The sequence below is a fragment of the Balaenoptera ricei genome, chromosome 2 (assembly GCF_028023285.1).
Source record: "Balaenoptera ricei isolate mBalRic1 chromosome 2, mBalRic1.hap2, whole genome shotgun sequence".
Taxonomy (NCBI): domain Eukaryota; kingdom Metazoa; phylum Chordata; class Mammalia; order Artiodactyla; family Balaenopteridae; genus Balaenoptera; species Balaenoptera ricei.
In genome coordinates this window covers 54,842,422-54,866,861 of record NC_082640.1, presented here as the reverse complement: position 1 = coordinate 54,866,861, position 24,440 = coordinate 54,842,422, and the positions used below count along the sequence as shown (strand labels likewise).

General features: G+C 40.0%; 5 non-coding genes across 5 annotated transcripts; all 5 read left to right on the top strand.

The window, feature by feature from the left end:
* Positions 1-744: 744 nt before the first annotated feature.
* LOC132361492 (small nucleolar RNA SNORD115) lies at positions 745-820 on the top strand. Its single transcript, XR_009501778.1, has one exon. It is a non-coding gene; the product is annotated as a small nucleolar RNA SNORD115 (small nucleolar RNA).
* An 11,630-nt stretch (positions 821-12,450) lies between these two features.
* On the top strand, positions 12,451-12,529 carry LOC132361493 (small nucleolar RNA SNORD115). Its single transcript, XR_009501779.1, has one exon. It is a non-coding gene; the product is annotated as a small nucleolar RNA SNORD115 (small nucleolar RNA).
* Positions 12,530-18,959: 6,430 nt separating this feature from the next.
* LOC132361490 (small nucleolar RNA SNORD115) lies at positions 18,960-19,040 on the top strand. The gene has a single exon (XR_009501776.1). It is a non-coding gene; the product is annotated as a small nucleolar RNA SNORD115 (small nucleolar RNA).
* A 2,083-nt stretch (positions 19,041-21,123) lies between these two features.
* Positions 21,124-21,203, top strand: LOC132361488 (small nucleolar RNA SNORD115). Its single transcript, XR_009501774.1, has one exon. It is a non-coding gene; the product is annotated as a small nucleolar RNA SNORD115 (small nucleolar RNA).
* Positions 21,204-23,243: 2,040 nt separating this feature from the next.
* On the top strand, positions 23,244-23,324 carry LOC132361487 (small nucleolar RNA SNORD115). The gene has a single exon (XR_009501773.1). It is a non-coding gene; the product is annotated as a small nucleolar RNA SNORD115 (small nucleolar RNA).
* Positions 23,325-24,440: the final 1,116 nt, after the last annotated feature.

Here is a 24,440-nt window from a genome sequence, read left to right as displayed (position 1 = left end):
TGTTTGGTTAGATCTAAATTCATACATAGAGAAATTTACTTGTTAGATTATTTTGAGTTTGCTAAGGTGTTGTGATATTTGTGGATCATAAATGAACTACTCACAATTGAAGGGCCATGGCAACTGCAGCCTGAGGTTTGAGATTCAGGTATAATAAGTGAGATTGAATAAAATTATAAGCAGCCTGATACCGATATCTAGCTTCTGAATATCATGTGGCTTCATTAGATTTATTTTAAATGGAAAATCCATGCTATGAGTGATGCCATTTTTTTCTGCTCTGGCTTCCTAGAAGATACAGCCAAGAGCTGGTTAATAGTAAGATTTTATTTCTGCATAAAGGCTCCTGACGTGTTCTTGAGGCCAAGGTATCCTATTTGCTTCAATTTGAATATGTTAGGTGAATCACTGATCTATATACAAAGGAATGTGGTCCTGTCTTTTTTTTTTTTTTTTTTTTTTAGTAATATCTTTCCTGTATAAATCACAGGGGAACACATGAGCAATGCAAACATGAGATACATAGTTTTCTTCTTTGACTACTGCCCTGATCCTTCCTCATAGACAAAAACAAATGGGGAAGAAGACACTTGAGCTCACTTCCCCTGGGGCACGATTAACTACCCAGTTGTCCTGCACTGAATCTCTCAGATCTCCAGTCCACTTGGGACCCAGAACTTAAGGATGCCATTAGTAAAAAATTACAGGACAAAGAAATTGTAGGTGCGGGTGGTGCCATGGTTTGAGTGAATGAGGACATCATGTCTTGAGGAGATGTGATTGCATAAAAATCATGCTTAATAAAATTACTCTGGGGCCCAGCAGAGGTGACAATCCTGGATTACAAAGTGGGAGTGAGGGTTCTTAGCTTCACTGTAGTAGAAACTCTATTCATGGGCTTCAGGTAATAAAGCCCATATGGGAAATTTGTTTCATCCACCTCTTCTACCTCTTTCCATGTAAACAATGGTTTCTTTTATATTAATCAGATTTTGGTGGTTTATTCTCATATTTTTTTGAAATTATACCTCAACTCTTTTTTTTTACATTGTGTGTACATTAAATGGATTAGGCTGCCTTTGATAACTGCTAAGTGTGAAACAGACTTCTAAACTAGTAAAGACTTACTTCTAGGGCATTTAGCTTTATTCTTTCTGATAATATAAATATCATTATGGGTTCTTTTTCTCCATGAGTGATATATATATAATGGGATCTTCATCAGAAGAATTTTGCTTTTCACCTGAGTGTGCTTCACTGGAAGTTGCAAAAGGTTTGTGATACATCAATACCATCTCTATGGTGCAATATTTGCTTGGTTCTAAATGTCCAAGTAGACAAATTCAAACCTGTTATTTTATTTCAGAGTTTTAATGTGTAACACTTGTGGATCGTTTTTGGACTATGACTATTCAAGGATTCTGGGAAGTGTGAATCCTTGTGATCCAGATATTTGTTTTCCTGTGGATGTAAAAATCAATAAAATTAGGAGTTTCCTGGTATCCTATTTACTTTTTAGGAATAGTACCCATGAAATACAGTTTTCATTTTTGACTACTGTCCTCTTAGACAAAGACTACTGAGAAAGATGACTTTTTGTCCTGCTACACCAGGGACACATGAAAGCTACACAGACTAACTTCACTAAATCTACCCAAACCCCAATCTACTTTGGCACAAGGTTTTTAAGAAAGCCAACCCTAGTTAGACTTTTCAGGATCAAATAAATGTATAAGGGGAGTGCCATGGCTTGTGTCATTATGCTAACCCCCAGCATAGGCGCCATTCTTGGGAAAGGATGTAGGAGTGTTCTAGGCTATGCGAAACAGAGCTATGGAAGCAGATATGATTAAGAGTAAAAAACAAGTAGTCATTGAAAAGTTGTGTAAGAGACTGTGTCATAGAATGAAAGCATCAGGTTGGGCAGTGGTTGCCTAATGACCTGGAAGAAAGGGAATCAAAACAGTCATGCTACTAAATGGCACAATGGGAACTGAAACTACATTGTCATAGAAAACAATTTATTTTTCATTTCAATATGAAGAATATCAGCCCTATACTTTTGTTTCTCCAGCAACTCAAATACCTGGTAGAATGTATTAAGGGCTGCTGGAAGAACTAGAAATGGTAAGAATCAATATGCCCTTTTCCCTAGTGCTCTGGAGAGAGCCACAAAATTTTCCTGAGGTGCTCTTCACTGTGTTTTCAGTCTACGGCCCTATACATGGGAATGCATACTGGCTGCTACACAAACTGTTGCCTCCAGTTGACTAATGGAACAGGCACAATGAAGGTAAAATGGTAATCCCCATATTAGGGAGTTCCAAGTCCTCAGGAATCCAACTGTACACTTCCTCCAACAACTCAGGCTATTCTATTCTTTGTACCTTGGAAACCTAACATGAGAGACTACTGACAAGATTCCTTGAAAACTTTCTGCAGAAAGTAAACAGAGAGAAGCTAAATGCTGTACTCAGAAGCTGAGTCCTTCATTGTTTTTCAACACAGTTCACTGAGGCATTTTCTAAGTTTACATATATAAATCCACGTGAAGATCAGAATAGACTTATGGCACTTTTGTTGCCAGGAATATAAATACAAGTAGGAGAAAAAGTAGGTTGATGATAAGAACAGATAATTTCTCAGATATTGGTGGCTACAATCTAGCTTTAAGAAAATATGTAGAAAGATAAGCCATAAAGAAACTTAAGACTGCAGCTTAGCTGCCTAGTTATAATTATTTACAAGGGAACACAATATTATCTGGGGACCCCAACAAATAAGAAAGCACACCCTGATGGAAAGTCAATAAATTCACTATTGAAAAGTCAAGACATTGGCAAAAATAATGCTGGAAGAGACTGAGGAAGATGCAAGGGATACAACCTAACTCTGAAGCTTTACCACCTCCTCAAGAGGTTCTTTCCCACCCCAGGAAATCAGAAAGAAAATAATTGGCAAATGGTGCAAACTTATGGACAAAATTGACATAATGAGAGAACCTTAGAAATGGGAATGGAATGAACTTACATGTCTGTTTCTTTTCCCCATCTTAAACTTTTCCAGTCTTTTCTTGTGGATACTGAAGCCATGAATTCTGAAAATTTCTACTACCTTTCTTGTTTTACTCTAACTCAGAAAAATATCCAAGATATGGGTGTTTCTGGATGACCTACCTGTTCTTTCTCCTCTGAAGTTTCCACGCAAACAGGTATTTCCATAGAAGAATATGCCTTGTCTCCTGATATGCTTGATAATGCCAAAAAGGGACTTACTATGTAACAAAGGGATATGATATTCTATATTCTGGATAGAGTGTTGTTGGAGCACCTGGGATGCAAGGCATCTAGGTTGGTAAATATGTGCTTTTAAAAACAAAAGGGGACTATGGGAGAACAGCAGTCTCACCTAGTGCTGAAAAAGTACACCCAAATTATAGGAAATCTATATTTATGGGCAGAAAAAAATAGAGAAATTTAACAAAAGGGATGAATTTCATTGTTATAGTTTACAATAAAGAAAAAACATGGTCATGTATAAAACATATTCTCTATCTGTAGCTCAAATACAATGTATAGAACCAGTAATTAGAGAAATGTGAAAATAGGCATAATAAAGAAAGTATATTTACCTTATAATTCTCCCATATTACCTTAAGAAACAAAGAAAAATTTGACAAGGAGGTCAATGTGTTTATAGATTTGTCCATGATCTGAGAGCAATAAATAAGTCATAATTGCTCTGATACCTGTGGTACACATTCTTGCTACTACATTAACTTCTGTGTCTGAGTAAGCTAATTATTTTTATGTAATAGACTTATGTTCCGCTTTCTTTCCTTTACCTTTAGCTAAGGAGTCAATGTTCTTACTTGACTTTACATATGTAGGCTTTTAATATTTGTGGCAATTGATTCCCCAGAAATTCAGAGATTTATTTACTGTATTCTCTAGGTATTTACAAGAAAACTTAACAAATTGTCTCTGCCTTGAGGCTCCAAACTAATTCAATGCTGGTTGATTTATTGATAGCTGCTAATATCTTACATGCTAGTAAAGAAGATACTTTAGCTTTACTAAATTTCTTAGTCTCCCAAGACATAATGTCTTCCTGAATATGTTGCAATATTATAAAACTGAAGTCAAATATTTGAGATATGCATTATTGGCCAACAGACAGAAGATGGTTGCATCCTGAACTCAGCCTCATATACAAATGAAACAATGTCACACACACACACACACACACACACACACACGCACACACACACACACACACCCCTCCACTGATTCTGAGAGTTGGTTGTGGATCCTTGCCTTTCATGAAATGGCTAAACCTCTCCTGGTATGTTACATGAAATACCAAAATTGTAGTACAGATAAAATCAAGAAGCCTTTCACATTCTTAGAATAGCTGTTGTTTCTCCATGTGTATTAGTTTTTAACTTTGATAAAACCTTCTACATGTTCTGTCATAAGATTTAGGGTGTTTCTAATAGCTTTTTCAAAAATTAGGCCCTAATTATAAGCATATTGCTTACTTTTCTGTGTTATTGGATTTTGTTGCTCTGGGAATGCAAAGGTATTTACAAGGCACAATAGCAAAAACTCTCTTGATTGAAAGACTCAGGCTTTAATCTTGGAACACAATTTACTTATAGATACCTCATGATGTTACTATTTTACAAGATTTTAAGATTCATTTCTCACTGTGTTGCCAGTCTAGCTATTAACAAATCTTATTTTCTAATCCTAATACTATTCTGGGCAAGTGTAGCCTCTTCAACCCAGCTACTATGTTGCCTTATCCTGACAAAACAGGTTGAATATGACTGTCTCACAGTCACTGATGTAGATATTGGACCTTGGTCTGATTCACCTAATATTCCTATTCCCAAAGCTGACTTAATATCGTTCACTGGCCCACAAGAGACTATAATAGTATGTTATGCAGTAGTCAACCCTCATGAGATTTTAGATGCTTCTGTTCCCTCAAACATAAAGTTAGTCCAAGTGGCAATGTCTCCTCTTTCATTTATAATTTTATTTATTTGTGTTTCTTTTTTCCTCAGGTAGTCTAGCTAAAGATTTGTCAATGGTGTCTATCTTTTACAAAAAAAACTTAAAAATATTTATATTGTTTTGTCTAGTCTCTATTTCATTTATTTCTGCTCTGATCTTTATTATTTCCTCCCTTCAGCTAACTTGGAGCTTAGTTTTCTCTTTTTCTAGTTTTTTGAATTGTAAAGTTAGGTTATTTGAGATATTTCTTTTTTTCTTAATGTAGGCATTTATTCCTATAAAATTCCCTCTTAGAACTGCTTTTGCTTCACCTCATAAGTATGTTGTGTTTCCATTTTCATTTGTCTCAAGATATTTTTAATTTTATTTTTTTATTTCTTTTATGACTTTTTATTTCTTTTTGTGACCCATTAGTTGTTCAGGAGTGTGTTGTTTAATTTCCACATATTTGTGAATTTTCCAACATTCCTTCTGTTATTGATTTCTAGTTTCATACCATTGTGGTTGGAAAAGACACATGATAATCTCAAGAATCTTGATTTTGTTAAAACATGCATTGTGGCCTAACATATAATCTATCCTGGAGAATATTTGTGTACTTAAAAGAATATGTATTCTGAAGCTATTGGATAGAATGTCCTGTATATATTTATTAGGTTTATAGTGGTCTATAGTGTTAAGTCTGATGTTTTCTTATTGACTTTTTGTCTGGATTATCTATCTATTATTGAAAGAGGGTTATTAAAGTCACCTACTATTATTCTGTTCTTGCTATTTCACCCTTCACTTCTGTCAAATCTCTTAAGTCAGCTAGGTGCTTTGATGTTGGGTGTTGGATGCATATATAATCATAACTGCTACATCTTCTTGTTGAATTGGCCCTTTTATCATTGTATGATGATTTATTTGTCTCTTATTACAGTTTTTTTTGTCTTAAAGTCAATTTCATCTAATGTAAATATTGCCATTCCTGCTCTCTTTTGTTGTCATTTGCATGAAATACCTTTTTCCTTCTCCTCACTTTCAGCCTATATATGTACATAAATCTGAGTCTCTTGTAAACAGCATATGGTTGGGCCTTGTTATTTTAGAGGACATTCAGTCACTCTATCTCTTTTGAATCACGAGTTTAATTCATTTACATTGAAAGTAATCATTCACAGGTAAGGACTTACTATTGTCAATTTGTTAATTGTTTTCTGTCTGATTTGTAGTTCCCTTGTTCCCCTGTTCTCTTGTGGTTTGATAATTCTTTTTGCAGTTATACTGTTTATTTTCTCTTCAACTTTTGTGGATCTACCATAGGTTATTTCTTTTGTGGTTTCCATGAGGCTTGCATTGAACTATCTATAGTTATAATGGTCTGATTTAAACTGATAACAACTTAACTTCAAATGCACAAAAAGCTCTACACTTTTATTTTCCCCCATACGCTCAACTTTATTTATTGATGTCGTATTTTATTTCTGTTTTTAAATTGTGAATCTGTTAAAAAGTTCTTGTGGTTATAGTTATTCTTCATAGTTTTGTCTTTTCATTTTTATAGCAGAATTAAACTAATTTATACATTATTAAAACTATTAACACTATTCTGTGTCTGTCTATATATTTACTTTTACAAGTGAGATTTGTACTTTCATGCACTTTTGTGTTTCTGTTTAGTGTTTATTCATTTCAACTTGAAGAGCACCCTTAAACTTTTCTTGTAAGGTAGGTCTAGTTGTGACAAACTCCCTCAATTTTTTATTTAACTGGGAAAGTCTTAATATCACCTCTATTTTTAAAGGACAGTCCTGCCAGTTTAATATTCTTGATTGGCAAGGTTTTCTTTCCTTTCGGTAATGTGAATATATTATCTCTTTCTCTCCTGGTCTACAAGGTTCTTGCAGATAAATCCACTTATAGTTGTATGTGAATTCCTTTGTGTGTGATAAGTCACTTATCTTTTGCTGATTTCGTGGATATCTCTTTGCCTTTGCCAATTTAATTATAATGTGCCTTGGTGTACACCTCTTTGGGTTCAAGCTATTTGGTGACTCTTAAGCTTCATGAATTCCATTTCTCTCCACAAATTTGGGAATTTGTCAGCCATTTTTTTAAAAAATAGAATTTTTGTCTCTTTCTCTTTCTCTTCTCCTTCTGGAATTCCCATAATGCAAATATTGTTCCATGTGATGGTGTTCCATACTCCTGTAGCCTTTCTTCTTTTTAAAATTCTTTTCTCTTTTTGTCCCTCTGACTGAATAATTTTAAATGACTTGTCTTCAAGTTCACTAATTCTTTCTCCTGCTTGATCAAGTACACTGCTGAAGCTCTCTATTGAAATTTTTAGTGCAATGATTGTATTCTTTAGCTCTAGAATTTCTGTTTGATTTTTTCTTGTTTCTATTTATTTATTGAACTTCACATTTTGTCCATGTATTATTTTTCTGATTTCATTCAGTTGTTTATATGTGTTCTCTTTTAGTTCTCTGAGCTTCTTTAAAACAATTATTTTAAGTTCTTTATCAGGTTGTTGGTAGATCTCTATTTCTTTAGGGTTAGTTATTGTGGTTTTATTGGTTTCCTTTATACAAACTCATTAAAGAAACTCATTAAAGCTTGGCTTCAGAAGAAAAAGTCATTCACCAGTCAGCTCAGCCTGGGATTATGGGAAGGCTAGTTCTTGGCATCCATAGACAGGAGAGGCAAACTACCAATACTCTGAGGTTGGGTGAGGACACTCGCTGGGATCTGTCATAGGGGGAAGTGTGAATTGGGCCTTATAGTTGGACAGGGCTGCACCTGTGTTCTCTGGCGGGGTGGGATTGGTGGGGGACCACTTGTTCTAGCAATGTTGGTAGCAAAGGCCCTGGTTGGACAAGGCAATGTTGCTGTTAGGAGCACAAGGCTTCTGTCAAGATCTGCAGTATGTTACTGTGAGACCATAACCCTTTTCCTTGTTCCTAGCTGTCCCCAGGTGGTATACCAATGCCAGTTCCCTCAGTGTTCCATGTGAGCTGAGAGAGAAGTGGGCCTCTCAGACAATGTCCTGAAACCCTGGGGAAGCTGGATGTATGACTTAGTTTCTCTTTCCCCAACTGGAGAAATCACAGGCCAAAGAGATTCTTCTCAGTGTGTTGCTGTTCCAGCTCAGAGAAGGGGTGACATGTACAAAGTGAAATGTTTATTCTAACCCTTTTTTATGTAGTTTTCTTGTTTTTTCGTTCTCCACCAGTGTACTATAGCCTTACCCCTGAGGTGTCAGACACTCAGAACAGCATTTTCATCTGTGCATAGTTGCTAAATTGTTTTTCTGTGAGGGAACTAGGGACAGGGATGCCTATTTACCATCTTGCCAATGTTACCTTAGACTAGCCTTTAGTCTTAAAATGAATATCTATGCTGATAATAAATATCTTTATGGTCTGTTAGGCCACCAGCCAACTTTGGAAGAATGGAGGTTTTCAAACGTTGATAGAAACTAAAATATTACATGGGAAATGAATCACCAATGTATTAGAGTCATTGAAAATTCTCTAACAGAATTATATTATTGATTGTAAAGTTCATATTCTGGAAAAAAATTATCTAAGAAAAGAATTTTCAGACCAAGTTGTGAAAAGAACTACTGAGTTTTGGACTGGAAAAATTAAATGCCCATTATTTCTACCCAGAAACTCCTATTCATAATTTCAGAAATATCTAACTCTATAAGAATTAGAAAACTATAAATCAAGGGTAAATAAGAATAACACCATAGGAAAATGGGAATTACATGATGGGAATTTTTCTTTACAATATTTCCATTGTATGCTTGGGTGGCTTTTCCATGCCACTGACAGACTCATTCAAACAGAAGGAATATACTGAATATTTTGGAAAATTCAACACTTATAATTCAGGAAATAATACAAAGATGTGTTGTTTGAAAAAAATTATTTACAGGTAACTTCTAAGATAAGTCAAGGAAGCCATCTAAAGCCAATGTTACCTGGAATATGGTGGCAAATGGACTTGATCAAGATTAGACCTTTAGAAGGTATCAAATAGTTTTAGTAATGCTGAGTATGATATGTAGATGGCCAGACATGTTTCCATAGGCTAAAACTGATGCTCGAGCAGTGAAAAACACCTTTCTAGAGTATATCATCTCAACTTTTGGAATTCCTAAATACCTAGAACCCAGTATAGAAAGTAATTCTATATTTTGTAATTTAGGAGCTTTGTAACATCCTACAAGTACTCAAAATTTGCCTACTTTTTATCATTTCCAGTTCCTGGACAAGTGGAATTAATGAACCATATCCTAAAACTTATTTGGCTAAATTACATCAAACCACTCACTTATGGTGGCCCAAAGCCTTACCATTGGTTTCGTTAAAATTAGGTTAACTCCTCCTAGTAAACAAATTTCAAATTTCAATTAGAAGATATTTGAATTTAGGGTTTAAGCCTAACCCATTATCTGATGCAATAAAAAGTAGTCATGATCAAATATAATACTTAAAGAGTTTGCAGGCTTCCCTGGACTTATTTTGCCAGATGCTGGAAAAATTCCCCTGAGGAGGTATGTCATCAATAGTGAACAGGAGACCCAGTATATATCAAATTGTTCCAATATCAGACTGATGGTCATCACACCAGACAGAATCCTACCAGGTTTGTTGATAATTCACATCAAGGTGAAGAAGAAACCCAAGTAGATGCATGCTTCTCTTGTAAGACCAACACCTATGATTGAGTGGGCCACAATTTCCATTAAGAACCTTAAGGTTAAATCCTCTAGATAGTAATATAAAATAATATGCAGGCTGAAGAAAAAGTTTGTCTAGTGGGCAGACAGTAGGAGACATAGATTGTTGTGTTACTTCTTAATTATCTTGACCATTATAATTTTGATACTTATTCTATTTTATATCAGTTGAACATGAAGCTTATAGTATTAGACCTTCTTCCTTTAAAAGTGAGTATATTAAACTCAGGGAATTTTGAATTGATTACAAATGTTCTGAATATGGAGTGAAGACTCAAGGAACACATATTTTGTCATAATACTTCAGATCCTTCAATTGGATAGTTTAAATTTAGAAGAATGAAACCCACAGACTACCTATTGATCTATTTACCCAAATAAAGCAATCTTAAATATCACCCTTTGTGTTATTGAATATAATAATGGGAAGAAATTTTTAACCAGTCAAACTAAATACAGGTATATTCAAATTGAAAGTCCCTGAACAATAACACAAAACTCCAACTGCTCTCTACTTTATATAGCCATTGGAGTCCAGTTTGACAAAACTGAAATGAATGTACAATGAGGAAGACATATCCCAGCCCAAATTATATAGCATAGTTCCTTTAAAAGTCCAAAAATATAGCGTCCCATTAAAAATAAGCCTATCTTATTTAGAACTTAGCAATCTCCAGTCTCCATACTTAAGGTTTCTAGGGTCATTAAATGGACTATTGCTTTTAATATTACTACTTCTAATTTGAGTCAATTCAACTCAATTCTACTTGTATGCAATAAGCTTTATGACTATGAAAAGTTTTTACATGAATATTAAAATGTGTCATGATCAAACTAAAAGAGATTTACTAAATACCATATTTATAGGTAAATAGAAGCTGGGACAACAATTGCAAACTCTATTGATATAGAAATATAGACAAACATACTTAGTGCTTTGGGACAATTGCAGAAAGATGTAATTCAGATGCAAACAGGGTGGAATCAAAACCTAATACAGAATACAACTATAGAGAAAAGTGAAAATGGAATTGAGAAATAATTTGGAATTGGACACCTGGGAATGAAACCCTGCTGCAAAAAAAATGTACGTAAATATTTTTCACAAGCCTTCACTCATATAACTGAACAATTAGTTATTCAACAATTGCAATATACACTTACTAGTACTGAAATACAAGATTGTACGTACTTAGAACAACAGTTAGATTTGGGCATGTTACTATATATGGAGAGATTAAATAATGTTGTAAAAAGATTAATCATAGAAGAGCTGAAACTTGGCAATTGCAGATTGAAACTTCTGAAAGCAAAACTACTAAAACTAACTTCACTAAAGAACATAAGTTTTCTCCTATACATATGTGAAACTAATATGTTAGATGGGTGCCAGTCCTTCAAGGAGATATATTTGAATTGAGACAATGGAACCTTAAGAAAAACACATGTGTCTAAATCAATCTATGTGCTTATAAGTGAAGAAAAATTGTTCATCTATTAAGCTTTGTTAAGTGATTTATAATTCCTAATAGTGTTGCACCTTTGGGTTCTATCCTTCACTCTTTTTCTCTCTTTACATATTACAGTAAGATATACTGCTAAGAGTTACACCTTCTCAGTAAGTGGCAAATGACAGCCTTACTCATAAATTCATTCCAAATAGATCAGTGGACTAGAGAAGTTTCACCCTAAAGCACTTAGACTTATTCACTTAGTCAGCCTGAATATTGATATGGGGTGTTCTTATTGATTGACTGATCTACTTGATGTAATCTTATGACAAAACCTTTGCTTATTGTTTGAATTTTACATGATTAACAGTTAAGAAAAATTTTGTTAACTGGCATATAGATCAATGTTCAATACTCATCTAGGTCTCTATAATGACTAGAGCAATATTTATATAATATTGAATGGGATCCTAATAGTGTCTTGCTGCTTTAGGGTCATCGAATAACTTTTAATAAATGAAAATACTGCCAACATAGATTAAAATGTGAAATTCAGTAATTTTCTGTTTCTATTAACCCTAAAGTTGATTATATTAATGAGGAAACCCATATATAAATTTCAGTGCCTGAATATCATGTTAATGCATTATTTTCAGTATAATGATGTATGTGCTATGAATGATGGAGGCTGCCTGGAAATGAATACTATTTTCAGTAACCCGATACTTGATTTGTAAACTCCAAGTTTCAAGTGGCTTCAGGTGTGTCATTTTAGGAGCGTTCATATGCAATAGACAATGCCAAATGTTACCAGTATGGCATCTTTTGATATATAGATAAAGGATGATAATTGGGATGCTCTTGTGTTTTCCTGACACGTTCTGAGTGGTTCTCCAAAGAAACCTGTATTATGTGTCATTCCTGTGTAGGGTTGTCAATAGTCTACAACCGCTATACTAGGTCATTTTCTGAGTATTTATCATATTGCTCCGTTAAGGAAAAACTTTCAAGAGCCATGTTCCATGAAAGACTTAGTTCTATATTTTGATACTTGTCCTACTCTTGCACACTTAAATAATGAGTACAGAGGAAAAGCATGGTTTGACCTGCAGCCTTGGAGAATTAATGTGAGTCAGGTGCCTACCACTGAATATGTCAATATGCCAGTCCAAATTGGTACCATAATTGGCTGGCACATATATTCAGGTCCAAGTGTATATATGTGTGTGGAAAGCCAGGGCTTCAGTCAATGATGAGAACTTACAGTCTTGAAGTGAGATGATGACCTGGAAATCATGATCAATGGAATTAAAATGAAGATAAACCTAGGTGACAATACAAGAAAATATATATTTAATCATTATTTCCTTTATAGACATTTTGTTTGGGGCTTGAGGCAATGAAACCTTAAAAGAGACTTATGTAAACCAATCTTGTCTATCTGCTAAAAGTAAAAAGAAATACTCATCCTATAAACTTTGTTTCAGAGATTTATAATTTTTAATAGTAAGGTACATTCAGGGATTAGTCCACTGCTTTTCTCTCAATGTGTCTTTGAGTAAGACATTCAACCAAGGAATGCAACACTGCATTGATGATAGGTGTCTAGATTCTTGTAGTCATAGTTACATTCCAAATAGAAAATTGACTGGAGAAGATGCACTCCTAAGCATAATAGATTTAAGCAGAAGGTAAACTGAATAGGAATATGGAATTTCCTTTTGAAACAGTGACTGACTTACTTGATGTAAATTTATAAGTTTCATTTGAACATGAAATTAATAATATTGAAGTTGAGAAATTTTGATTCACCGGTCCCCAGTACAATGTTTAATCTAATTCAACAAACAAGATGAGAACAATATTTTTATAATTTTACAGGATTCTAAAAGTAGCTTTGCGCTACTTTGAAGTATTAAAGGATCTCCCATAGCTGAAGGAAAATGCCATTAAAGAGATCTGAGATACAGTAGTTGGACTGTTAAAGAACTAAAATTTTAAGCTTAAAATGTAATACATACACTAAGAAACACACAAAATTACAGATCTTAATATGGACCGACTGTATATAATATAATAAACAATTTGCTATAAATCAGCAGTCCCCAAACTTCTTGACACTAGGGACCAGTTTCGTGGAAGACAATTTTTCCACAGACTGTGGGGGAGGGGTGGGATGGTTTGGGGATGATTCAAGCTCATTACATTTATTGTGCACTTTATTTCTATTATTATTACATTGTAATATATAATGAAATAGTTATACAACTCACCATAAAGCAGAATCAGTGGGAGCCCTGAGCTTGTTTTCCCGCAACTAGATGGTCCCAGCTGTGGGTGATGGGAGACAGTGACACCCGAAGTGTGTTGTTTATGTCCAGTCTACTCCATAATCTCGTTTTGGTTGCTGTCACTGCAGAAAACCCTGCTTCACAAAGACAGGATGTTGGAAATGGAAGCAGGCTTTTCAGTGCTTTTGTGGCAATGTCAGGATATTACGTCTTGACTTTAATCCAGAACATATGGAGATTTGAAGTTGTCTCAAACATACTTTTAAGGCCACCGTAATTTGCGATCTCAAGCAGTTGATCCTCTTCTAGCACGGACAAAGTCAATTCACCTGGTTTATTCACAAATGAGTCACGGATCCATTCCTTCCCAGTTCAGGGGTCTTTTGTGGTTGGGAAGTAATGCTCAAACTCTTTTGAAAGCTGAGATAGGTGATCATGCACCAGCTGGGAGGAAGAAGGCCCTGGCTCAGTCTCTTTCAAAATCTCTGCTAATGTTTGAAACATGTCAAAAAGCCATGTTCAGGTGTCGCCCCCATAACTCCAGTTTGGCTTTGAATGCAGCCACTTTATCTGCTGACTTGAACACAGTTGTCATTCTCCCCTGAAGTGACAGATTGAGTTCATTGAGCAGGTTAAATATGTCACACATGTAAGCAAGTTTTGTGACCCATTCTGTGTCACTGAAGTGTGCTGCCAGTGGTGACTGTTTTTCTAAAAGAAATCCCTGGACCGGTTCTTATAGCTCAAAAACCCTGACCAATTATCTACCTTTAGAAAGCCATGTCACTTCTGTGTATAGGAGAAGACATATGTGCTCTGCATCCATCTCCTCACAGAGCTGCGTGAACAGATGTGAGTTAAGGGCATGTACTTTAATACGATTGATAATTGTAATCACATCCTGCAAAACGCTAATAAGTTCGGGTGACATTTTTCAGCTATCCAGCATTTCTCTATGGATGACACAGTGTGTAGACTCACATTCAGAAGTGACATCTTTGACCAGAGTAGTGAAACCAGAAAGCTGTCTGGTCATGGCAGCCGCTCTGCCCATGCATATACTGACACAAAATGACCAATTCCGTTTTCCTGATAAGTAATCATTCAAAGACTTGAATAGTTCTGCAGCTGTGGTGCTGGTTGGCAACAAAAATGCACATAACATATCCTCATGCACATCCTCCTGGAAAATATATTGCACAAAAACAAGCATTGTTGCCTTGTTGTCAACATTGGTAGACTCCTCAACCTGGATTGTGTACCACAGCGGCTCATTAATCCTCTCTAACAATTGTGCCTCAATATCCTTTGCTATTTCATCAATTTATCTATTTATGATGCTAGCTGAAAAAGGAACATGTGCCACCTTTTGAACTGCAACCTCTCCTAAAAGTTCACAACAAATGTCCTTAGCAGCAGGCAAGATCAACTCTTCACCAATAGTAAAGGGCTTCTTAGCTTTAGCAATGCCATTAGCCACTAAGAATGATGCTCTCAGTGCAGACACATTTGATGAAGTTCTGGCCTTCAATAATTGCTTCTGTTCTTCGTGTCCATGTTTTTTTCTTTTGAAAAACTCCAAAGGCTTGTCTTTTAATGTAGGGTGATTAGTCTCCATGTGGTGAAGCAGTTTTGAAGGTTTCAAGGCTTTGTTGGATAGTCAGTTGCCACATATAATACAAAGCAGGCTTGGAAAATGTGAATCACCTGTTGCAATGAACCCATAATTTAAGTAGGACTCTTGGTATTTTCTTTTAAATGCAGCTTTTTTTATTTGGCAGTCTTGGAGTCTTCTGCTGTCTCATCATTGGGTCTTTCCCGATTTTCAAAGAAGCTCTCCAGCAAAGTTTGTTTTTTATTCATTTTGGCTAGGGTTAGCTTGTGGGCTTACCATAACTGTGACTGAGAAAAGTGTGCAGTGTGGGAAAGAGTTGTGGATGGAAGTAGTAAATAAAATAATGGGCAGGCCACACGCAGACTAAAATGATTGTTGGATTCTGACTTAAAGCCTGCCACTAGATGCAGCTGTACAATTGAAGTACATCAACTCACTTGCCACTATAAATCTGCCACCAGATGAAGCTTAATTGTCACTTGCCACTCACAGATAGGGTTTTGATATGAGTCTGCAAGCAATTGATTTATTATGGTCTCTGTGTAATCAAACCTCTCTGCTAATGATAATCTGTATTTGCAGCCGCTCCCCAGTGCTAGCATCACCACCTCAGCTCCACCTCAGATCATCAGGCATCAGATTCTCATAAAGAGAACACAACCTAGATCCATGGCATGTGCAGTTCACAGTAGGGCTCGCACGCCTATGAGAATCTAATGCTGCCACTGATCTGAAAGGAGGAGGAGCTCAAGTGGTAATGTGAGCAATGGGGAGTGTCTGTAAATAGAGATGAAGCTTAGCTCGCTCACCCGCCACTCACCTCCTGCTGTGTGGCCCGGTTCCTAACAGGCCAAGGACCGGTACCAGCCTGTGGCCTGGGGGTTGGGGACCCCTGCTATAAATGATGCCAGAAGATTCTCATTTACAATTGACTATGCTAGTGTCACTGAATGAGAAGTATTTTTTTCTCAATGAGTGACCAACTAACTTTAAAGAATTATCAAGGGCAAATCCAGTATTTTTGATGAGATATTTACTGAGCTGTGGTTGCCAGGTGATGGTGTGATTTTTTTTAACTATATGTATAAGAAGGCATATTTACATTGATTATGAAATTCATTTCTTCTGTACGTGTAAAGTGGGTAAGATATTGAAGAAAACACACAATATAACAATGGCTTATTAACCATGTTCAAAAAGGCTAAAATTCATTTTCAAGCATCACTAAAAAATCAAAATGACAACTGTACTGTTATTTTATTTGTAATCCAAAGACTCATGTGGCTTCAAAAATAGAACTTGAGGAAGTTCTTATGCAAAGAGAAAAATACAGAGATAACAATATAGATCAGTGTTTAATAAAATAAAATTGATCAGTGAAATGACCTCATGTTTCCTAAACACTAAAGGTGGAAAAAAGGAAAACTAATTCACAAACATTCTAATTCTACAGGAAAAAAAAAAGGTAAACAAAACTATAATAACATTCAAAAAATATATAATGATAATTAAAATACAGAAATATTTAGGATGTTTAAATGAACATATACAATTACATCAATCCTAAAATTGAGAAAGTAAAAAAGGAAAGAACAAAAAATATTGTATATAATAAAAAATAACACTAAAAAGATTTCTGCTAAATGTCAAAAAATATTATGGAAATAATATTCAGCATAATGTATTAATTGTAAAATATTTTGTGGTAAGCATATTGAAGAAAGAGGAAAATGATACATGAAAATAGCAGAAAAGATTAGAAAATAAAAATTATATTATCGTCAAGAGAAAAAAACATCATGCTCAACAGGATTGTGCTGAAGCACAAGGGAATTGGCCATCCAGGGGCAGGAGGATGGAATCTTCCTGTCCCTTCCAGAGCCCTCGGATGTGGGTGTGGAGGCACCCTATCCTTCTAGGAAAGCATGTGAGACTCTACCTTGTCTAGGGGCTTCCACGTGGACAAGGCATGGTCCTGTCTTTGGCTTTCTTTCCTGATCCCTAGTTCCACAACCTGACCGGAGGCCATAGGCAGGGCCTTCTTAGCCCTTTCTCTTCAAATTGTGTCTTTCAGTCAGACGTTCTGGCAAGGGTCTCATCACGGCCTGAATGACTCGAGGTGAGTGGCTCTCTTTGGTCCTTGACACAGGCCCCAAAGGACATTGGATTATGTGGGATGCCCAACTAAAAGCAGTCAAGAGAGAGGAGTCCTTTCAGGAACCTCAATTGTCCAAAAGGGGGATTTCTGCTGTAGCACCACAACTAAGGGCTAGGATCTTAGGAAATGAAAAGCCTTTCATTAGACCTGAATTCTAATCAGATTGCACATGGAAGCAATATTTCCTTCCCTGGGACCCTGAGGAGCACACCTCAAAGCAGAGTACTCTGATTAACTGAGGGGACAGTCATTTGTGGTGTGTATTTTGCAGTCTCCAAAGAACCATCGGTAGGGAAGAATCATGCCCCAGGACAGGAGATGGTGAGAGGCAGGCAAGAACCCATCCACCAGGTCTTGGCATGTAGACGCTGCTGGCTATTGAGAGAGCCGAAGGGCGGCCCCTGAGTTAATGGGACTTGGCCAGGTAACTTTCAGGGATGGTGGGGTCTTGGTGAGGTTCATTGTTCCTGATACTCCCTCTGGTGGATTTTGCTTCAACAACTAGCAGCCATTGCATCTCCTGTGGAGTTCTTCCACTAGGGGAGACACTGCCTTCAAGGAGAGCACCCTCAAGAGGAGAAACCCCTTTTGAGTGTGCCTACCTAGTAAGATTGTTGAGAGCCCTTCTGAGCCCTGGTATCATCTCCATTGTGAGGCCCTGTTGCCCAAAGTTGAGGGGGACCCAATGATGTGGGCCACGGAGGGAGTACTTGCACTGCTGTTCTTTGGGGGCCTTCAGTGGTCCATAAAACAGGCTGCTGCACCAAAAGATGATGGCTCTTATTCCCGGCCTGAACGTTCCCATGCAGGGCTTTGCCAGGTTGACTGGTGCTCAGCCCATGGGCCCATCTCCAGATAACTGCTTCTTCAAGCATCCATTCCATGGGAATTCATGGCCTCATTTTCTGTGTTTTGGCAGGCAAGTGGCCAAGCCGAATGTCCCATTGACCGCCCCATGCTTGCATGGACCAGAATCGAGCCCAAAGGAACGTCTCTGCTCCCCAGCACATGTCCAGAGAGTTTTGGTGGCCAAAAAGCCACGACAACAGGCCTTCTGACGGGAGGTGAGCAACTGATGCTCTGCCTTCTCTCAGCAGTCCTTTAGATATTCGTCATTTCTTCATTCCTTGACACATTATTTATGTATGCATTCATACACAGATCCACACGTCCACTGGTTCATTTATGTTTGTTAGTATATATAGAGGAAGGGAGGGAGAAAAATAAGGAGCTAGGGAGGTAGGGACCTAGGAAGGTAGGTAGATGGGTTGGTAAGTAGGTTGGTAGATAGGTAGGTAGGTAGGTGTTAGGTATGCATTTCAGATAGGTATTTATGTCAATGCATATAGGTACATTTGGTCACTCTTTGTGTTTATGCATGTATCCCTGTTTGTATGTCTTGTAGTATCATCTGATGCATGAAGATGTACATGCAACTACACCCAATGCCTAACGCTATGGACTAGGAGTTGACACAAATGTCCTACTCCTCTCTAGGCAGACAACGTCCCCAGGGAAAGGAAGATCTGAGCTTGGACTGCTGCCTATGGTGAAACCAATGTCAGCCTTGGTCCAACACCTGGAAGAGATAGAAAGTCACGTCTTTTTGAGCATCCTCATTTCCAGAAAGCATCTGAGGTAAGACTACTCAAGTGCCAGGGCACGGAGGTGTGGGGATTGCCTCGGTCGAGTCAATGATGAGAACTCATATGGTCCTGAAGAGACATTATGACCTAACAATCATGCTCAATAGGATTATGCTGAGGCCCAGTGGAGGTGGCCATCCAGGGGCCAGAGTTTAGGGATTCTCCTGTCCTTTCCAGAGCCCTGAGGTGTGGTTGTGGAGGCCCCTATCCCTCGAGGAAGCCCTTGAGACTCTACCACGTCAAGGGGCTTCCATGTGGCGAAGACATGGTCTTGTCTTTGGCTTTATTTCCTGATGCCTGGTTCCACAGCCCACCCAAAGGCCGTAGGTGGGGCCTTTCCTTAGCTCTTTCTCTTCAAATTATGTCTTTCAGTCAGACGTTCTGGCAAGTGTCTCACCATGGCCTGAATGATTCGAGGAGAGTGCCTCTCTTTGATTTTTGACACAGGCCCCAGTGGACGTTGGACAGTTGGGGAGGCCCGGACAGTTGGGGAGGCCCATCTCAAAGCTGTCAAGAGGGGGGAAATCCTTTTGGGAACCTCAGTCCTCGCAAAGGGAGGATTTCTGCTGTGGCACCACATCTAAGGACTAGCTTCTCAGCCACTTAAAAGCCTTTCATTAGAACTGAGTTCTAGTCAGGTTGCACATGGAGGCAACGTTTCCTTCCCTGAGCCCCTGGGGAACATCCACACAGGTCTGTGCATACCTGAAGGCAGAGCACGCTGATCTACTGAGGGGACAGTCACTTGTGGTGAGTGCTTTGCAGTCTCCAAGGAACCATCCGTAGGGAAGACTCATGCCCCAGGACAGGAGAAGTTGAGAGAAGTTGAGAGGCAGACAAGAACCCATCAACCAGGTTGTGGCAGGTAGCCAAACCAGCCAGGTAGCTGCTGGCTATTGAGAGAGCTGGAGGACGGCCCCTAAGCTTAAATGGAGCTTGGGCAGGTCGCTTTCAGGGCCCATGGTCTCTTGGTGTGGTCAATTGTTCCTGATAGGCCCTCTGATGGATTTTCCTTCACCCATTCGGGTCCAATGATTCTCCTGGTGAGTTCTCCCTCTGTGGGAGCCACTGCCTTCTAAGAAAGCACCCTCAAGAGGAAAAACCCCTTCTGAGTGTGCCTTCCTAGTAAGGTGTTGAGAGCCCTTCCGAGCCCTGGTATCATATACATCATGAGGCCCTGTCGCCCGAAGTAGAGGGGTGGACCCATGATGTGGGCCGACGAGGGAGTAGTTGCATTGCTGTTATTTGGGTGCCTTCGGTGGATCACAAGAGGGGACACTAAACCAACAGAGGATGGCCTTGTATCTGTCCTTAACGTTCCAATGCAGTGCTTTGCCAGGTTTACTGGTGCTGAGCCCGTGGGCCCGTCTCGAGATATCTGCTTCTCTGAGTGTCCATTTTGTTGGACTTCATGGCCTCATTTTCTGTGTGTTAGCAGGAAGGTGGCCAAGCCCAATTTCCCATAGGCTATCCCATGCTTGAACAGACCAGGATTGAGCCTGGAAGAAGATGTCCATTTGCCAAGAAACGTCTGTAGAGTTTAGCTGACCAAGGAGCCCTCGACCCAGGCCTTCTGATGGGAGAGCCAAAGATGCTCTGCCTTCACCTGGGAGTCTTCAGGGATTCATCGATTCTTCCTTACCAGGCACATTAGTTTAGTACCTATTCATGCACAGATCCAACTGTCCACTGGTTCCTTTATGTTTCTAAGTCTGGATGGAAGGAAGGAGAGAGAAAAGTAAGGATAGGAAGGTAGGGAGCTAGAAAGGTAGGTAGGTGGGTCAGGAGGTAGGTAGGTTGATAATTGTTATGTATGCGTGTCAGGTAGATGTTTATGTTAATGCGTACAGGTATATTTGGTCACATTTTGTGGTCATGGAAGTGTTCCTGGATATACAAGACATGTGTTGGTATGTCTCATAGCATCATTCGATGCATATAGGGGTACACGCATTACCCCCCAATGCCTAACGGTATGGACTAGGGGTTGACATAACTGTCCTACTCCTCTCTAGCCAGATAACATCCCCAGGGGAAGGACAATCTGAGTTTGAGTTGCTGCCTATGGAGCAAGCGATGTCAGACTTGTTCCAGCACCTGGAAGAGACAGAAAGTCACGTCCTTTTCAGCATCCATATCTCCAGAGAGCATCTGAGGTAAGCCTACTCAGGTGCCATGGCACAGATGCATAGGGAGTGCCTCAGCTGGGTCAATGACGAGAACTCATATGGTCATGAAGAGAGATGAGGACCAAAAATCATGCTCAATAGGATTACACTGAGGCCCAAAGGAGGTGGCCTTCCAGGGGCCAGAGTTTGGGGAATATCCTATCTCTTCCAGAGCCCAGAGGTGTGGGTGTGGAGGCCCCCTATCCCTAGAGGAATGCCCTTGAGACTCTATCGTGTCTAGGGGCTTCCAAGTGGCAAAGACGTTGTCCTGTCTTCACCTTGCTTTCTTAATCCCTGTTTCCAATGCCCGCCTGGAGGCCATAGGTGGGGCCTTTTCTTAGCTCTTTCCCTTCAAATTGTGACTTTCATTCAGATGATCTGGCAAGGGTCTCCCCACGGCCTGCATGATTCGAGGTGAGTGGCTCTCTTTGATTTTTGGCAGAGTCCACAACGGACGTTGGACTATGGGGGAGGCCCACCTCAAAGCCGTGAAGGGAGAGAGTCTTTTCAGGAACCTCAGTCTTAGGAAAGTGAGGGATTTCTGCTGTGGCACCACATCAAAGGACTAGTTTCTCGGGCACTGAAAAGCCTTTCGTTAGACCCGAGTTCTAGTCAGGTTGCACCTGGAGGCAACGTTTCCTTCCCTGGGCCCCTGGGGAACATACACACAGGTCCCTGCACACCTCAAGGCAGAGCACACTGATCTACTGAGGACACAGTTACTTGTGATGTGTGCTTTGCCATCTCCAAAGAACCATAGGTAGGGAAGAATCATGACCCAGGCCAGGAGATAGTGAGAGTCATTCAAGAACCCGTCCACCGGGTCTTGGTAGGTATATGCTGTTTGCTATTGAGAAGCTGAAGGGCAGCCCCTGAGGTTTAATGGGACTTGGCCAGGTCACTTTTAGGGATGGTGGTGTCTCAGTGAGGCCAGTTGGTCTTGATGGGCCCTCTGATCGGTTTTACCTCCCACTCTCATCCAGTGATCCTCCGGGGAGTTCTTCCTCTGTGAGGCCACTGCCTTCGAAGAGAGCACCCTCCAGAGTAGAAACTCCTTCTGACATTCCATTTCTAGTAAAGCTGTTGAGAGCCCTTAGGAGCCCTGGTATCGTCTCCATTGTGAGCCCCTGTTTCCCTGAAGTAGAGTCATGGCCCCATGATATGGGCTTAAGATGGAGTAATTGCACTGCTGTTGTTTGTAGGCCTTGGGCATGCAATGGATGGAGACGCTGCACCAATAGACAGTAGCTCTTTTCCAGGCCTGAACATTCCCATTCAGGTCTTCGCCAGTTTCACTGGTGCTGAGCCCATTTGCCCATCTCCATATATCTGCTCCCTTGATCACCCAATTTTGGGGACTCATGCCCTCGTTTTTGAGTGTTGGTGGGCAAGTGGCAAAGCCCAATGTGCCATCAGCCACCCCGTGCTTGCACAGACCAGGATCGAGCCCGGAGGAATATCTCCATTCCACAAGACACGTCCATAGAGCTTGGCTGGCCAAGAAGCCCTCGCCCCAGGCCTTCTGATGGGAGGAGAGCCAATGATGTTCCGCCTTCACCTGGGAGTCTTTAGCAATTCATCAATTCTTCCTTCCCTGATACATTAGTTCTGTACCTATTCATGCACAGATCCATTGGCCAATGGTTCATTTATGTTTGTAAGTCTGGGAGGAGGGAGGGAGACAGAAAAGTAATGAGATGGGGAGGTAGGGAGCTAGAAAGGTAGGTAGTTGGTTCGGGAGGTAGGTAGGTAGATAGGTATTAGCTGTGCGTTTCAGGTAGGTGTTTATGTTAATGCGTACAGGTACATTTGGTCAGATTTTGTGTTCGTGGAAGTGTTTCTGGATGTACAAGACATATGCTGGTATGTCTCGTAGCATCATTTGATGTATATAGGGGTCAATGCATGACTCCCTGATGCCTAACGGTATAGACTAGGAGTTGACACAGCTGTCCTACTCTTCTTTAGCCAGACAACGTCCCCAGGGGTAGGATGATCTGACTTTGGCTTGGTGCCTATGGGGCAAGTGATGTCAGCCTTGGTCCAGCTCCTGGAAGAGACAGAAAGTCATGTCCTTTGGGCAGCCACATTTCCAGAGAGCATCTGAGGTAAGCCTACTCATGTGCCAAGGAATGGATGTATAAGGAGTGCCTCAGTTGGGTCAATGATGAGAACTCATATGGTCCTGAAGAGAGATGATGACCTAAAAATCATGCTCAGTAGGATTACGCTGATGCCCAAAGGAGGTGGCCATCCAGGGGCCAGAGTTTGGGGAATATCCTGTCTCTTCCAGAGCCCAGGAGTGTGGGTGTGGGTGTGGAGGCCCCCTATCCCTCGAGGAATGCCCTTGAGGACAGCCAGGGCCTGGAGGTTGGAGATTCTCTTGTCCCTTCCAGAGCCCTGGAGTGTGGGTTTGGAGACCCCCTATTCCTGGAGAAAATCCCTTGGGACTCTACCTTGTCTAGGGGCTTCCACATGGTGAAGATGTGATCCTGTCTTTCGCTTTCTTTCCTGATCCCTGGTTCCTCTGCCTGCCCGGAGGCCATAGGCAGGACCTTTCCTTAGCTCTTCCTCTTCAAATTGTGTCTTTCAGTCAGACGTTCTGGCAAGGGTCTCACTACAGCCTGAATGATTCGAGGTGAGTGGCTCTCTTTGATTTTTGACAGAGGCCCATTGGAAGTCGGACTATGGGGAAGGCCCACCTCAAAGCCATCAAGAAGGGGGAATCCTTTCGGGAACCTCAGTCCTCGCAAAGGAGGGGATTTCTGCTGTGGCACCACATATAAGGACCAGTTTCTCAGGCACTGAAAACGCTTTCATTAGACTTGAGTTCTAGTCAGTTTGCACCCGGAGGCAACGTTTCTTTCCCTGGGCTCCTGGGGAACATCCACACAGATCTGTGAGCACCAGAAGGCAGAGCACGCTGACTTACTGAAGGAACAGTCACTTGTGGTGTGCTTTGCCGTCTCCAAAGAACCATCGGTAGGGAAGAATCGTGCCCCAGGACAGGAGAAGTTGAGAGGCAGGCAAGAACCCGTCCACTGGGGCTTGGTAGGTAGACGCTGCTGGCTATTGAGAAAGCTAAAGGGCGGCCCCTGAGCTTTAATGGGAGTTGACCAGGTTACTTTCAGGTATGGTGGGGTCTCGGTGAGACGAGTTCTTCCTGATGGGACCTGTGATGGATTTTGCTTCACCCACTAGTGCCCATTGAGTCTCTTGGGGAGTTCTTCCTCCCCAGGAGCCACTGCCTTCAAAGAGAGCATCCTCAAGAGGCGAAACCCCTTCTGAGTGTGCATTCCTAGTAAGGCTGTTGAGAGCCCTCCAAGCCCTGATATCATCTCCATCGTGAGGGCCT